This window comes from Marmota marmota, unplaced genomic scaffold (assembly GCF_001458135.2).
Source record: "Marmota marmota marmota unplaced genomic scaffold, marMar, whole genome shotgun sequence".
Taxonomy (NCBI): domain Eukaryota; kingdom Metazoa; phylum Chordata; class Mammalia; order Rodentia; family Sciuridae; genus Marmota; species Marmota marmota.
In genome coordinates this window covers 51,568,160-51,586,717 of record NW_026000037.1, presented here as the reverse complement: position 1 = coordinate 51,586,717, position 18,558 = coordinate 51,568,160, and positions in this window count along the sequence as shown.

Sequence of the window (18,558 nt, the reverse complement as noted above, 5' to 3'; positions counted from 1 at the left end):
CAACTTGTGTACATTGATACAGCAGGAGTGGGAGCCCTTTATTGTAGGACAGGAGGGGTATATATACATTACACACAGCTTATCTTAATTAACATAAACTAGATACAGCAGTCAACTAATAAGGAATCTCCACACTTAATGGCTCGCTGGTGTTACTTCACAAACCACTCCCTCTGGCAAAATGCCAGGTGCCATCTTGACTTGTTTACAGACCCTAACATATGAGGGGCTTAGTCTGTCCCTTCAGACTTGGGTCCTTTTTTGCTCCCTTGAGAAATGGAGAATAAGCATGAATTCACAGCTTCAATTCCTGATATGGGGCTTGTGATTTTGCCTCTCCATGGCTGAGCTGAAGAATTTATCCATCCTCCCAGAATTTCCAAAGATGGCTGTTCATTTCTTATCTCCAGTGTGCTTATTTCAGGGGGTCAAATAGATCCTTTTTAGATTTAGGGCAATTTTTAAACAAATGAGTTTCTTGTTCCACTTAGAAAAATCCAACCATGGAGAAGGAGGACATTTCCTTTTCCTTAGTATAGCTTTGTATAAGCTGACAGACCAAGGCCAAACACAGAGAGGCAATTTGTGCTGAGGTGGTCCATGTTGGGGACTGTCCCACTAGGTGCTCTTGAGAACATGACCATGTGGAACTGTTAACTATCGAGATGCCAAAGACCTTGCTTCTGTCCTTTGGTACTACAGGAAGGTCAGATGCACTAGGATGTTAAGAAGGACCTTAAAGTCCTCTCTGCTTTCCATCCTGTGAACTTGGCATATTTTAAATGTTGAATAGATTTTCAGCAGAGATACTCCAAAAATGAGCAGGCTGTCAAAACCTGGTTGAAAGGAATCACATTTTCTGAAGCTTGAAACCAGTTTCTAAAAGTGGTGATTAGGGACATTCAGGATCAATACCACCTCTCCTAGTGACTTACACTAGAAGAACAGAATATAGTCATCTCTTCTGCTTGGAATTTGTCATTTTTTCATTTGTATTATTTAGCATACTAAAGAGATCGAAACTTAGAAAACTGTTAACCATAATGACAAAGAGAATTAGTGCTGGTCTTAGAACTAGTGAGTCACTTAGCGCTCACTAAGAATTTGGCTTATAAAGAAAGAAAAAACTCATATTGTTTTGTAACAATTTCCTAGATTTTACATTTCTTTTCTCCTTTGAGGAATGGAAAATGTAATAATGATATGGCCGTCATTTGAAATTAATTTCAAAAGCCTACTCAGTTTACTACTTAAAGATCAAAGCCTACATTTTTCTGACATTCTTTTGATACTAATTACCATTACAGCTTAATTGACTTCCTTCTGGGGAAGAATACACACACACACACACACACATACACATACACACCCCATAGCAAGGTGGTTGCTTTATATATAAAGACAAATATGTGTGTGTGTATAATATTTATATATAATACATATATATATATAAATATTATATATTATATATATAAAGTGCATTATGGATATATATGCATAATATCCACACACAAATGTGTATATCCAAATTAAGCTGTTATCAGCAGTTAATTTGATAAAAAGCAGTAAAATAACTGGGTTTTAAACATCCAGAATTGGTTTTATAAGACGTATTAAAGTATTTAACAAAATAAAGCATAGTAGAAACCAAGCAGGAGGGTGAGGTACAGATTTTGTGTACGATAATATTCTGTTCTGGCCACTCTGAGGTTCTGTACAAGACCTTTTGAAATGTAGAAGCAGAAGCTATTCTCCTAGCTTTTTTTTTTCCCTCTCTCTCTCTTTTTTCCTTCACATCTTATAAAACTGGAATTTTATTGCTAGATAATATGGTAAAAAGATTCATTGTAAGGGTTACCTAACAACGTTGGTGGTGTTGATGAATAGTTGCAATTAATACATTCCCTTAATTAGTCTGATACCCAGAAGATGCACCTGGCAGGTCATTTTAATACTACAATTGATTTATAGCTGCTAGAAATGATTTTACCAGCTATCTTCAGAGAGTACAATTAGAGTGGATTTCATTTTTTTATGCATTTTCACTGAGGAATAAACATAAAAGGTCTATGTAATTCAGAACAAAGCAGCTATAATGTACTAATGGTTTATGGATTTTATTAATATTCAGCTAACATTAGAGGCAATTTTAGGAGAGAGCAACCTATTTTCTTTATGAAGTATTCAGTTTTTTAGTATCTGAGTGCTTTGTTTAAAAAATAAACCTTGATATCTTCTGATGAGTTGCTTCTATTTCTTATAGAAAAAATGTTATATAACATATGAAAAATAAAATAAAAATTGTAAGGGTTATTTATTGATTGATTGTATGCACATGCATTTACCTATAGTATCCTTACTTTTCAAATACATGCAAACTTAAAAAATAAGTCATTAGGCATTTGTGTGGCTTAAGTTGTGCTTCCATTAATATAATTGTGGAGCTAATGGACGAACATTGTTAGTGATGGGGGAGTTGCAGTTTGTTGTTGAGCAGGTAACAGAATATTTCAAGTTCATGATTACTTATCTGGCTTCTAATTCTCTTATGTATATGGGATATTAATTTTGATAATTAAGAATCTTTGTTCTTCTCTCACTATCCAAAACATGAGACCAAGTTGCTTGTTTAGTTTAAGGTGGTTAGACAATGAGAAATCAGTTCCACCAATAAAGCTTATATTCCTTTGAAAGTCATTTTTTTTAATACACTATTCCTATGACTAATGTGAACTGTACCAAAAAATAGTCTGTGAAAGTGTTAGTGAACTTCTGTTAGCTCAAGGAAAATGTATATATAAAAATTCCAAGCTTATTTAAAATTTATTCCATGACTGTCGACTGAGGTCCAACTACATGTAAGTTACTAAGCTTTGAAGTGCTGTGTGTGTTCAAGAGGGAAAAATAAAAGGTTTCTGTCAACATGAAATCATATGGTCTATCTCAGAAGAATGGGGAAGGGAATTCATTGGCTGATTCACAAGTACAACTCAAAAGCTGTTGAATTCCATGAAAGGAAGTTGAGGGACCTATAAAAGGGTATGGCAGAGAGATCCAATTGCTCCAACTTTTATGAATTATATATTCTGACTTGGAAATTGACAGCCTGTTGCAAACACAGAAATGTATCACAATACCCATAATAAAATCTCTCCCCATAATAAAATCTCTCCTCTGTCAACAATGCAGATTTTCTTAAAGTCATATCAATAGGTGAGCTTGTCTCTTCTTGTTTTGTCTTCTTTTCAGTGGTTGGTAATAGATTTGCAAAGTCATTCAGTCTTTTGGCCAGATTTCCATCTTCTTCATGCTTTGCATTATAAAGACTGCCAGAAATGGTTAGCCATAGAGTTTAGGATCTGGTATTGTAAGTCTTTGAAAGTTAGTCATCTATGGAATATAAATTATCAAACCTTACAACATAGACTGCTAAAATAAAAACTATCCCTTCTGGATAACTGAGGTCCACACAAAATGAGTTTTATTTGTCTAGAACCATTAAGGCAAAATGATCGGTCAAGATAGTTTAAAACCTTTGAACCTGTACTTTTTTGTGTAAAAACTACAAGTGAAAAAATTCTGTGCCAGTTTACCACGTGGTGCAATTACCCACAAAGGTTCTAACACTCTCTAGAGAGTGTTGGTATGCCAGTAGGAAGCTATATGATGACTTCCACTAGGATTAGGGCTCATGGGGACTTAGAAATTTCCAGTTATTGGAAAAAATGACATTTTCTTTGGTATCATCCTTGTGTGGCTGACAGTGGGTTAACATATGATGCCCGTTGGCGGCCACTGCCTCCTATCCCTTTATCACCATTTCTTGGTTGTCTTGAAGGAGTCCTAACTTGTTCCTAAGTAACAGTACTGGGACTTCAGAAGGTCATTTTACCCATACCCATGCTTCTGGGCAGGATGATAGTTAATGATAGTTAATTATCTTGGCTCCCAGAGTTCTCTCTGAAACTACATGCTGATGTGTGGACATAGTCACTTGCCTCTGGGGAACATGATGAGGCTATGTTGATAGGTTGTTTTTGTTTATTTTTGTTTTTAGTGAATGAACATTTAAAAGTGAAATTCTTTCCCATTTGATTTTGTTTGCAATGTGGTTTAAATTATATTCTGCTCTGGTTCTCATGCTGCAGGAGGTTTTTAATGCCAACCAGCATCACTGACAGCCATCTGTGCCTGGCCCCAGGCATGGACTCTCCTGGGATATGTCTACACTCACCTGTCGGAACCACAGGTTTAGGCTGCGAATATTGTATGAAAACTTTGCTTTGAAAGAAATAAGTATAAAATGTTAGTTCTGCATCTTGTGTAGGAGTCATTATTCTTACAGTTCATTGGGCAGCTCCTCCCTTTAAGCTTCTGTACTGCTGATTATTTGAAACAGCTCACATTATGTTACAATTTTTTTTTTGTTAACTTCTGATTTCAATAATGAAGAGTTAGTTGTCCATGATGCTTCTCCTCCTCATTCCCTACTAAACTGCTTATGAAGATCCACAAAATAATGGAAATGAAAATATGTTAATCGGTGATTTCTAAATAATTTTTAAACATTCAACACACCAGTCTCAATTACCTACAATAAAGCAAGCAGATATATTTTCTTATTTCAAAGAGTGCTCCCTGACTCAGAGCCTAGAGTCTGCACCCTGTAAAAGACCAGGATGCATGTCACCTCTACATGGGTGAGTTGCTAGAGTGTTAGGGTCTGTAAACAAGTCAGGATGGCACCTGGCATTTTGCCAGAGGGAGTGGTTTGTGAAGTAACGCCAGTGAGCCATTAAGTGTGGAGATTCCTTATTGGTTGACTGCTGTATCTAGTTTATGTTAATTAAGATAAGCTGTGTGTAATGTATATATATACCCCTCCTGTCCTACAATAAAGGGCTCCCATTCCTGCTGTATCAATCTACACAAGTTCCTCATAACCCTCCGGTTATTTTGCTGCAGCCAGCCTGCGGCAGATGGAGGCCCATACTGGGAGCCCCGGGACACACGGGGGTAAGTGACGAAAAAAAGCTGCCCGTCCCTAGATAGGACAGGAGCAAATCTGCTCATCCCTAGATAGGGCGAGAGGAAAAATGGCCATTTTGAGAAAATGGAAAAGATTGATACAGTATGTTTGTGTCTTGTTTTGTCTTGAAATATTGTATTGTCTTTGTGTTGGAAATATGGAAAGGGTGTTAAGTAAATTGATAAGGGAAAGAGGCACCCCAGTGGAACCAAGAATAGTTAGGGCATGTGTTGATAAGAGCCCAGGAACTCTAGTCAGAAAGAAAAAGAAAGTTGAGAAGAAGAAGGATTATCAGGAAAAAAGTTGCAGCAAAAGGCTATTACTGAATACTTTTCGATACCGGAGGGTGCATGAATCGGCGTGGCGGCTGCCACATGTGCGAGCCAAGCGGCAGCAGCCGGCTCTTCCCCGCCCCCCACCCGGGTAGCGGGACGCCACTTCTAGAGCCCAAATCTAGACCTGACCTGGAGGCACAATCTCGCGGGCTTTTGCTCCCTGTGCCTGGAAGCAGTTTGAGTCCAGGACACTCCCCAGGGCCATCTGGGGCTGGCCGGGATGCTACAGCAAGCAGAAGACGCTACCATCGTCCCTGATGTTTGGTCATTTTCAACGCCAATAACTAAGCTACAATGGTTCTCCCACACCTAGAGGCTTATGAATAATGAGCACCATTAAGGCTTATTTCAAATGTAAAAAACCTTGAGATAGTGTACTAAATTGTTCAGAAGGTTGTTTTCTTAGTGGAATGCTACAGGATTTTCTTTAGCCAGCATTGCCGGAGTTCCTGCCTTCATCCAGTGGCGGTGAGGACGAGGGTGGAAGAATTTCCAGTGTTGCTGAAAACCGGACGAGACTTCGGCTGAGAAACAGAGGAGACTTCGGAGCTGTTGCTGTTTCTGCTGCTACAACTTAGACTAGCTGCCTGCAGAACTTACCTGGACTGTGAACTTACCTGGACTTGATTTACTTGGACTGTGAGTTAATCTATTGAGACACTGCTTTACCTGGACTGAGACAACAAACTGTAATCTACAACAAATTGTAACTTGGTATCTTTGCTAATGGTGTCATTGCTGGTATAATTTTTCCAAGGGCTTCTTGCATGGAGCCATCAATTGGCTTGGTATTGTGGCATTTTGTATCCTCCCCTTCTGCTTGTAGCAGATTATTTATGGTGTTTGTGTAAAAACCACTATGGTCGTTATTTAAATTAAACAAAACGGGGAAATGTTAGGGTCTGTAAACAAGTCAGGATGGCGCCGGGCATTTTGCCAGAGGGAGTGGTTTGTGAAATAACGCCAGTGAGCCATTAAGTGTGGAGATTCCTTATTGGTTGACTGCTGTATCTAGTTTATGTTAATTAAGATAAGCTGTGTGCCAATCTCCGCCACACGGCGCGGAGGTCCAGACCCGCCACCCGCCGCTGCTGCGCAGCGACCAGCCTCCGAGGCAGCTCAGCAGGCGCGGAGCAGGGACCCTATGAAGAGGTCTCTAACCAAGCCTTCATGTAATAGCGAACCCGGAAGCGAAACCAACCGAGACTGGGTCAGACCAGAGACAGGCTAGTCCCACCACTCCCTTTGGACACTCGGCAAGGAGCCTGGGGCCCACCATAGCAGAGAGGTGACGTCACCAGAATTTGGCCGACGGAATTCCTTCCCAGTGGAATCTGCTTTAGCAGGATTGAGAGATTCCCAGGAGCCGCCTTACAGGGATTTCTGTCGGCACATAGAGGGCAGAACCTCGGTTCAGAGGGCACAGCTCCGCCTACTGGAAGAGAAGAAAATGGATCTCTAAGACTTCATTTTTTTTTTAAATTTCTATTTTATTAGTTTTTTTCTCCCCTTTTCCTCCTTTCCTTCTTGCCCTTTTCACGTTTTATTGTTCTTTCCATTCTCCTCTATTCTATCTATCTCTCTCTCCCTCTTTCTTTTTAAGAGCTCCTTCCTTCCCCTTCACCCCAACTTTCATCCCAAGCATTACGTCTTCCATTACGTGTAATTGTCTAAATGCAAATAGGTGAATGTTCTGAGGCTGTCTATAGGGCTCCTAAATACCTAGCTATTACCAAACACCCTGATCCAATCGCCTGTTAATATCCCCCTTCAGTAGAGCAATCTTCCCAAGTAACCAAGACATACTAACCCTCATACCATCATAGCACCTAACCTAAACATAAAGTCCTAAGACCAAACAACAAATCACTATATGCATACAGAATCCGGAAACCTTTTATGAATTGAATGAATCAGCTTTAAAGTACAATAAAGCCCAACATTTCTAGGCATAGTCTCCCACCACAAAGGAGAGACCACAGAGATATACAAAACCAAAACAAATTTATAGGAGAAAACAGAAACACAGCAGTTAAACAGAGTTGGAAAGTAACGTGAGCAACATGAAAAAACAAGGGAGAAAATGATTACAAACAATGCGGGACAACTTAAATCTACAGGAGAACCTAAAGGCATCAGAAAAATGGACAGAGAAAGAACTCAAGGCATACCTGACTCAGATGGAATGGAATCTTAGAGAAGTCATTAGACAACAAGTCAAAACAATGAAAGAATACTTTGAAAACGAATTGCATAAGCAAATTCAAATCGCAAAGAATGAACTCTACCAGGAGATAGACATTTAAAAAAAAAAATCAAACAGTAATCCTAGAAATGCAGGAAACCATAAACCAAATCAAAAACTCAAATGAGAATATTACAAATAGACTAGATCAAATAGAAGTCAGAACATCAGATAATGAAGACAAAGTCTATCAACTCGAAAAGAATATAGTCAATGCAGAAAGGATGTTAAAAAATCACGAGCAATGCAACCAAGAGATATGGGATGTCATAAAAAAACCAAACTTGAGAGTCATTGGGATAGAAGAAGGTATAGATGTTCAAACCAAAGGAATGAACAATCTGTTGAATGAAATAATCTTAGAAAACTTCCCAGATATGAAAGATGGAATGGATTGCCAAATCCTGGAAGCCTACAGGACCCCAAACATACAAAACCGTAATAGACCAACTCCAAGACACATAATTATGAAGATATCCAACATACAGAACAAGGAGAGAATATTAAAAGCTACGAGAGAAAGGAGGCAGATTACATTCAGGGGTAAACCAATTAGGTTAACAGCTGATTTTTCATCACAGACGTTGAAAGCGAGAAGATCCTGGAACAACGTATTTCAAATGCTGAAAAATAATGGATTCCAACCAAGAATACTGTATCCAACAAAATTAAGCTTCAGATTTGACAATGAAATTAAAATATTTCATGATAAACAAAAGTTAAAAGAATTTGCAGCCAGAAAACCAGCACTGCAAGGCATTTTGAGCAAAACACTACAAGAAGAGGAATTGAAAAACAGCACCCAAAACTAACAGTGGGAGGTATCTCAGTAAAAGGGGAGAAAAATAATAGCTCTAGGCATTTTGTATGTATTATTTATATTTAGTCCCTGTCACAAAGAATGATTTTTTAAAAAAATTCCAATTTTACAGAAGAAACCAAATTAGTATAAGAACTATATAAAATAAATTGTGAATCCAGAATGGTAGCTTAAGTCTAATTCCAAAGCCAATCCTGTTAAATATTTTTTATTTTTAAATAACAATAACTTTTTTTAGAACGTCAAAGTTTTTTTTAATTTTCTTTTTTTATTCTATAAATTTATATATGACAGCAGAATGTATTACAATTCTTATTACACATATAGAGCACATTTTTTCATATCTCTGGTTGTATACAAAGTATATTCACACACATTTCATGTCTTCATACATGAACATTGGATAATAATGACCATCACATTCCACCATCATTTCTAACCCCATGCCCCCTCCCTTCCATTCCCACCCCTCTGCCTGATCTAGAGTTCGTCTATTCCTCCCATGCTCCCTCTCCCTATCCCCAAAGTTTTAATGAACATTTTTTTTTCAAATCAGAGATGCTAGGAATTCTTGAATTAGCTTAATTTTATTCCTCTGGTGATTTTAAACTGAATGTTTTTTATTTGTTTTTATAAAGCTCTATAAGATAGGAGGAAGATAATGATTTGCTATTACACTAGAAAGTTATTGAGAACATGTTTAAGCAGAAAAGATCAGTAATAGTGTCCCTGTTAAAGGAAAGCAAAATATGTGAAAACATGAACTTGATGAAGAATGTGTTCTGTCTCTGTGGGAATAAATTCTCCTGCTTGATATTTAACTGCCTTTCTAGGTTTTTATAGTTTCACCTACATTTTCCTTCTGATACAATATCTAGTAGTATTTAAAGTAACTATTGCCCATAATTGGTGTTTACTACCATATCTTTGAATTTGATCATTATTTCCCTCTGATGGTATGCCTTCACAATACCCTCCACAGAGTTCACTTCTACTGTGTTCATTTCCCATCTCTTAAAATTTAAACAGGGATGGAAGAAGCATGGTTTAGAAGACAGTATGTATGTCTTATGATTGGCAATTAAGAAACTGAAATAAAAATTTAAATGCTTAATGGGGTTGGCAGTGGCATACTATGCCCCAATGAATTAGCGATTTGCCAACTTTGCAATAATTTGGAAGAACTATGAATCTTGCAGGAGGGGCTGTTAGATAATATATTATGAAATAAGTCAATGAATTGCATCTAGTTTCAATTGACTAATCATAGTCCTATCAAAAACTAGATATCATTCCCAGCTTCTACTAAAACTTGTTACTACTTAGCAAAGTGGACCAAACTTTAAAGGAGAAAACAACTGGTCTACTCTTTCGCCAAAGAAGTTGTCCTTTTCGTTTGGGATCGAGGCATGTTTCCTTTATTGCAAAGGGCAGTTCATATTGAGGCTGTCATTTATATTGATGTTCTTTTTTCAAAATGACACCTCCATGTAATTTTTTTCTGTAGAAAAATTGGACTTCAGTGTTCAGGGTCATTGGTAAGAGATCTTTCACTGATTCTAAATTCATTTAAAATTTTTAGGAAGAAGGAGAAAAAGAAAAAAAAAACACAGAACAAAAATCCCAAGGAGAAGTAATATGCACCTTACTTAGAAAACGCAGTGCATTTTAAATGGACTTGCCAAAGAAATCTTAGGGTGTTTTTTTTTCCCCCTTTGGTAATTTAATAACAACACATGGGGATTTCTTTCTCTAGAATTTTGTGAAACTTACAATTATCATAGGATGGAGTGCAGTTTGTTTGCTCCCCACAAAAGCAGAGATGATTTTTATTGACCAATCTTTGATCCGAGAGATTAAAGAAAGTACTGCATGAGCAGCGAGAAGGATAACACCACGGAGGTCAATAGGCTTCTCTGCTATTGGAAATGAAAGTGAAGCATTCCATTGGGAGATAGGGTCATTTAGCATTCTTACTGGGAACTCAGGACTCTTTCTTTTTCTACCTTTTTTGGAAAAAAATATTCAATTTGTGAATAGATGTCTCCATGACTTAATACCATGGCCACATGGAGGTCATTTGGAGGGCACTAGATTCACCAACATAATTCTGTACCATGCTTTTTAGCCCAAATGGCCCTGGCTGTCACATTCTCACACCCTTGATTGAAGTGCCTCTGGTAGACTTTTGGAATGCAGTCTGAAGGCTTAGTGACTCATATTTTTTTTTTTTTTCACAGCGAATACATTTCCAATCTCATAGAAAGTTTCCAATAACTATTGTAAAGATTTTTTTTTTGTTTTTTCTTTGAATCTGTGAAAGAAGCAAAATTCAAGTTTAGCTGAGTTTTGAAAAAACAGGATGTAATAAAACCACATTGCCATTATTTGCCATTTTAATACACTTCTATTCAGTGGAAAACTCTCTAGTCTACTATTTTTGAACTATAGTCAAAAGAGTTTCCTTTTTTTTTTTTTTGCCCTTATTTTCCTAAGTAGAAAGATATTTTGTCCTTTTATTTTTACTCTGTGCCAGGGATTCAGGGTTGGAAGTGTAACATCTGGTGTGATTGTGACTGGGGATAATACTGAAACGCCATTGTTTATAGAATATTTACCAAGACTCCTGAGGCCTGACAAAATGTTCATGTTATGCTTCTTCATTTCTTTGAAAGATTGCCAAAGAAATTTCACTGAAATAGCCACTTCTATCTCTCTTTCAATTTGCTAAGGACATATGCAAGGTTCAGGCAAATTGCTTTAAACTTTTGACACAGACTATGTTTATCAACATTTTTATTTGTAAATTTAAAATATTCTTACTTTTCTCTATAAAAGGAATATTGGTTATGACAGGACTCTCACTATGATGTCAGTATCTTACCAACCAGAACTAGATGGTTGTTGCCCCCTTAAGTTCTAAAGGTGATTTAGTATTCAGATTGAATTAACAAACTTAAAAGTTTACATTAAAATTACTGTTTCCTCTTATCTCTCAAAAACCACGCAGGTTATTTTTCTTAGCAAGAGCATATGAGTAGATTCTACACAGCACATGTATCCTTTATCAGATCATCCCCTTCCAATTTAATATTGTGATTGATAATTGACATAATTCTCTTCTCCTTGTGGAAAATCATATCTTTGGATATTTGCAGGGCCATACTCTTGTGAGTTTACATAATTTAATATAATTTCTCCCTGCTTTTTACTGCAGGTACTATTTTACATTATTTATTTAGATCCTCCTGATATCATTCAGTAAATTGTTTCTTGGACACACCAAATAGTATTCAACCATATTGAAATGAAATATACTTCTCAAAGTGCTTGCTTCTCAAAGTACTCACTTGGTGTATTAGTCAGAATTTGTTCCATGACAGTGCTTTATTAAATGTTTTTAATGTATTAACTTTTGTCCAATGAATGTCTCAGAATTAAAATGAATATAAAACAATAAATGATTCAGGGAACTGAAATTCTTTTCTAAACTAAACTTTTATTTATTTTTTACATGATGCAGACAAATTAATTGGTATAAGGTACATATTACTCAGAAAGAGCCTTTTTTGTTGTTGTTTTGAAGAGAGACCTAAAAGTTTCAGAAAATTTTCTCATGGGCAACCTCTGATTACTCTGCCCCAGTAGAGTCAAAGAATGGTACTGTTACAAGAAAGTACCCAGTATCTATCTAGCTGTATAATCCAGGTGCAAATCAATTGTTGGTGCAGGCTTATCAGAATGCCGAGTGTTGGCATAGCATTAATCTTAGTGGTGCAGAGCCTTTTGATTTTTTATATTCTGAAGTGCAGTGCTTACAATAATTAAGATACAAATGATGAGATGAGAATATCTAATATTTCTTGAGTGTTTACAGTGTATCAAAATTGTGCTTAATATGCACCATGTCATTTGATCTTTTTATTAAAGAGAGAGAGAGAGAAAATTTTTAATATTTATTGTTTAGTTTTCTGTGGACACAACATCTTTATTTTATTTGTATGTGGTGCTGAGGATCGAACCCAGCACCTCACACATGCCAGGCAAGCTCGCTACTGCTTGAGCCACATCCCCAGCCCTGATTTGATCTTTAAAATACAATGCCTGGTCACCTGATAACAAAAATATGTAGATGATAGAGAATGAACATGTTTATACTAGATATATAAACTGTAGATCTATTAAATTTAAAAATACTATGAGAAATATGGAAATAGTTAATTGCTGCAAACAATGAATTTTAAGCTTAATCTGGAAGCTCATTGGACTTAAGCTAGCTCACCATGAACTAAGTTCAGAAAACATATATAATTATAGAACATATATGAAATGTTGGAAACATAGCATCAGGGACTGCTTCTAAAATGTTTTTATAGTACATAAAATCTATATTACATATATAGTTTATATGTTTATATGAATACACAATTTTATATTGTGTATTCATTTGATTTTCATAGTCTATGTAAAAAAGTAGGGGACTGGGTGTAGCTAAGATTATCCTTATAAAAGAGTATCTTATATTCCAAACAACAAATGAACTGATATTCAAGATTTGTTCATCCTGTATTGAGATTCCAATTCAACTTCTGATTATTTAATCAGATTTAGCTGAGGATCTAAAAGCTTCAGAGAACAATTTCTAGAGATCAAATGCTGCACATTTATTTTTCATTACTTTCCCCTGAGAGGGTCATTGTTTTCTCTGCATTGTAGTGGATAAGATGTTGGGCTTTAGAGAGACAACTTCCGTTGAAATCTTTGCTTTGCTATGTACTAGCTGTTAGGCAGTTAATACTATGAAATTTTGAGCAAGTCACTTAAGATTCTTCTTCAGCTACCTTGGTTTAAACTAGGACTAATGCTACTTGCCTAATGGAGCTATCACTAAGATTAAATGAAATGAAATGTACATATACTGACTATACAGTTATTGGCACTTCAGAAATGTCAATTGTTATAATTAGTATTGTTGTGCACTAGAAATAGGACAAGGTCTTTGTCCTAAAAGTTGAGATCATGAGGCCAGTGGGTGTGATGTGCACTTGTGAAGACTCAGAGTCCTTAAGTGAAACAAGCAATAATTCTTTCTTGACCAATCAGATTGCCAGGAGAGAATTCTTGGATATACAACTTTTTTGCAGTATAGAGCCAACCTTGTCCCTTGCCTTTTAATAAGAATGTTGTTATCTATCTCAGAGAACCTCAGCTCAGTCGCAATTATTTGGTTTCTTTTGCAGCCCCATAGTTAAAGGCTGTGGTGCTTTACAGAGGATTTAGGGTGTTTTGAAGATTTGCTTATTCCCTGCCTATTTTTACTCTTTTCAAAATAAACACTCCACATCATTAAGTTAAAAAAAAATGGTGATTATATTACTTGATCCACTTCCCTGAGGGGTTCTTCTAAGGATCAAAAACTTCAGCCTTGATCTTAGAATGTGTGTCTATTCTCTCTGTATATTTTAAATCCATAATTATGTTTTGAGCTGGATATTTTTCAACTTTGGTATTTTACAAAGCAAAAGTAAAAATAAATTGAATTTTTTTAAAGGTGCAATTGTGGCATTTTCAAGAAAAGAAGAAACTCTTTGATATGAACATGAAAACTTTCCTTCTTCAGAAGATTCAGACCAATTCTTGAGTTTTGCCATATTAAGGAAATATTTGTAGTGACTTCACTGAAATAAGCAACACCAAAATTAAAAAGTTCCACACAGTCAATTGATGCCTTTAAAAACTTTTTTCTTTTTCTCCTCTAACCCTGATCTTATAATTATTATTTGAGAATGATGATGCATAGATAAATCCTACATTTTTGCAGTAAAAATATAAAAAGTAACAAAAGTATAATGTGTGTAACTCCAGATTATCTCTAATCTTGTTTATAGTTCAGTTTAAATAGGAATCATGTAGGCGATATTATTTCCTAACTTCTAGAAGTGTTGAGAAGATATGACATTTCAGGGAGAATTTCAGATGTTATAAAAATCAGACTTCAGGATATGAAAGGCTCTATATTAGAACGTCTGTTGTTGATTTTCATTTTGAAGATCTAGAAATGCTTTATTTTTTTAAAATCTGCTTCTAAATGATGAAAGACTAAGTTAAATTTGCTTGTGGTTAAACCTGCATATTAACATAATATTATTAGTGATGGAACTTCATATGATATCAATTTAGACTGATTCATACCTGGGAAATGGGGGGTATTATTTCAGAAATTCTGATAAGCATATGTGCTAAGAAACATTGTTGTAAGCTCATTAGGAACCAAGAATCTCTATACTGAATGCAATGCATTTTTTTTGCAATAAATACTTGGGAGTTAGCATGGACCTTGCAGACAAAGGGCACAATCTGTCATAAAATTCTCTTCAAATACCAACCATAGCCCTGGAGTTTCCTCAACTTGCTACATATCCAGGTGTTCTTTCTACTCCCTCAGGTTCAATAATCATTAAGATGAGTCAGTGAGATGATTCACATAACTTAGAATGTGTTAAAATTAGGATTATACTTTTATTATAAAGGATAAATATCAGGACCATGTTCACAAAGATGTATAGAGTAGTGCCTAGGAGGCTCTTAAACATGAAGCTTCTGGATCCTCAGAATGTGTTACTGTCCTGATTAATCAATATGTATCACTAATCTGGAAGCTACATGAGTATCTTTTTGATTTTGCAGGGCTGGGGATCAAACCCAGAACCTTGTGCATGCTAGGTGAGCACTCTATCACTGAACTACACCTCCAGCTCTGTTGGAATTTTATTATGTAGGTAACATTGACTGAGTCATTGGCCATGTGGATGAACTTAATCTCCAACCCTCTCCTTACCTCCATCCGGGTTGGGCTAATATCTTATAGCTCAAAGTCTTAATGTACTAATGTCAATGGCTGCTCATTATAGGAGGAACAGTCCTCTTCTTGACTCTCTCTAGTTCACCACTGTGATCCACCTTCCTGATAAATTTATATGTGATCTACCAGACCTACTATGAATAACAAAGACACTCATCACTTGGGAAATTCTTCAGATTTAGAGATTCTATCTTAGGATCAGGGGAAAAAAGACTGAACAAGTTCTTTATTATACAAAAGGTTTATTATTATTATTATTATTATTATTATTATTATTATACAACATTGGAATTACAGAGTTTGTGATTTTTGTGTATACATGCTACACAATTAAACAAAAATACATGTATAGCTTTTTTTTCTCATATGAACACTAAGAATAATCTTACTGAAATGAATCAGATGAGGCTTGCTTAATTCCAGCTAATGCTATCTCTAAAGTAGAATATCCTTTTCCACCTCCATAAAGCTGTATTCCATCACTTCCTTAACAGACTCAAAGTGCATTTCCTTCAAGAATGCTTTCTCTTTTACTGAATCTTGTGCTGGTTTTCCTTTTTATAATCCCAGCTGTGCAATAGTATATATCAATGAATACATTCAGGAGCTTATTTTTTTCCCCTGTGGATATTTAGGTACTGAAAAATCAGAAAAGACTGGGCAAGAAATTAGAATGTAAAGCAGTATTAAAATAAAGGAAGATTCTAGATATAGGAGAATTTTGATTCCCAGGAAATATCCAATAACTTATATTTTCAGTTTTTATACAAATAATAGTAGACTGAGGTTCTTTTCTGTCTGGCACTGTTCATGGTTCATAAATACAGTTCCCAAGGACCATGATTTTAGAGGGAGAAGAGAGAGAGGACAAGTAAAGAAATCCATGTACAGATAAATTTGGATAATAAGTGATGTAAAGACAAAGAGAGGAAGAATGTGTGGGGCAGGGAGGTGACTTCCGTCTGGGTGGTCAAAAAAGCTTCTCTGTGGATGTGATAGATTGGGACCTGTCGTGCAATGACCTGGGGCCGAGCACTCCAGGCAGAGGGAACAGCAGGTGCAAAGTCTCCAAGACCAAACTGCATTTGGTATATTTGAGGAGCAAAAAAAGAAGGCCAGAGTAGCTGGAGATCAGAGAGTAAGGGGGGAAGAAATATGAAAGGAGGTCAGAGAAGAAGGCAGAAACCAGAGCCTTGGTAAGGGATAGATTTGATTCTGAGTTTATTAGAAAATATCAAAAGTACAGAAATACAAGGGGAAAAAATAGCCCAATTGTGAACTCGAACCAAGGATAAAATGTTGACTTATTTCTCTTTAAATCTTTATACTGCATATGTAGAAATACAAATAAAAATTAAGATCAGGAGTACAGATAAACTTTTATGGCTTGCCTTTTTCATCCAAAAATCTGCCATAAGTATTTTTAATGTCAATTTTTATTGTTCTGTAAAGTAAAGTTAATGGTAATACACTATTCCTTCAGACAGATGTGCTATATTTATTTAAGTCACTATTTTTTGAACATTCATGTTTAAAAATCTTTATACATTCAGTGATTATTCTTGAATATAAAACATTGTAGTTATTTCTGTTTATTCCCTCTGTTAAAACTCTTAAAAGAGAATTGCTAGGTTAAAATAGCATAAGCACTTTGAAGACTTTCAATGTATAAATTTCCTCCCAGAAATAGGCCACTCTGCCTTCCCTGTTAGTGGTGACAGTTTCTCATTCATTGCACTCTCACTAATTTTTTTTAAAGTGCTGCCAATTTAATAAATAAAAACTATAACTTACCGTTGTTTACTGTGTAATGAAGTTAGTATACTTTTCCCTTACTTATTGGCCTTCATATTTATTTTTGCAAGCTGAATTAAAATATTTTCCAAAAACCTCTTCAGGATCTTTTTCAAGTAAAGCCTGGGTATTTGAGGTGGCCTTTTTTGATTAGTTCAGTTACCTAAAATCCAGTTTTACTGTATCACAAATTATTACTCCATAATTGCATTTACATCCCTTCTTATCATTATATACTCATTTGCTTCTGTTCCCAAAGCAGACTTCTATCATTAACAGTAGTACTGAATGCTAGTTTAGCTTACTTAGGTGGTTAAACTCCACTATGCATCAGAATTACCAGGAGTGCTTGATTAAACAGATTAGGTTTTGATTCTGTAGGTCCAGAGTGGGTCCAAAAATTTGTATTTCTAACATATTCCCAGATGATGCTGATGCAGTTTGACTTTAGACACATTTAAAGAACTACTAGTTTGTACAAGATTTGGCATACTTAATATCTCCTTAAAAAGAAACAGCAGCTGCACCTTTGCATAATTTTGCTAGTGACATTTTATCTTAGCAGAGGACATAGCAATGGACTTTGAGAAGAAGTTTTTGCCTATGGCTTTAGTAGGGACAGCCTTGATGCCTTCTAGTTTCACTTGCTGAGAAACCCTCCTGTTGAGAGGGCTGCCTCAGTTAGCATTTTAGAACTTGCTCTGCTTTAAAGAACCAAGTGTGTTCAGAAGAGAGAAGAGAGAACAATGAGAAAGGACACCTGGGATGGACTAGAGAGAGGGGCGTGGGTGTGATCAAATGACTACCACAAAATCACCTACTCTCCCTACTCCCCGAAGGTAGGAGTTGGCGTTATTGGCTATCCCTGAGGCTGTCTCAGAAGGGAAGCATCATAAAAGAATAAACTACTGCTTAGGACAGTCCAAGTCCCATGGGGGCATCAACTTCAACAAAATTTTGAAAACGGTGTGCCAGCTTCAGGTTGGCAATTTCAAGTTCACTTCACTGTAGTCAATGACGCACCTTCACACAGTAAGTGCAGTAGAGACAAAGAGGTGCCTTGCAACTGCCAGAGAGAGAAAAGAGTCCTCTGAGATGAAATGTTAACATAAGAAGTGGAAATGGTTTGTCATAGTTGCAAGCTGGCTCTTTGGGGTTCACTTTCCTATAGTGAGTGAACTGTAGTGTGGTACCCTAGCAAGAGTCTCAATAAAATTAGAACGATCATTTTTAAAGGGCAGAGGGAGAGAGAGGCATAGAGAAAGAAGGAGAGAGAGTTCTTTCTTTTGTGTGTGTGTGATAAGAAGCTTAACAAAAGTGGAAAAATGCTTTATATGGATGTGAGTTTTCATGGCAGTCTCAAGCCGACACTCAGTTGCCTTTATTATCATCTAAGCTACTTTAGCAAGCCAAAGATAATGGAGAAACAGAGAATGCTAGAAACAACAGTATGGGGTTGGGGGAGACCTTTTG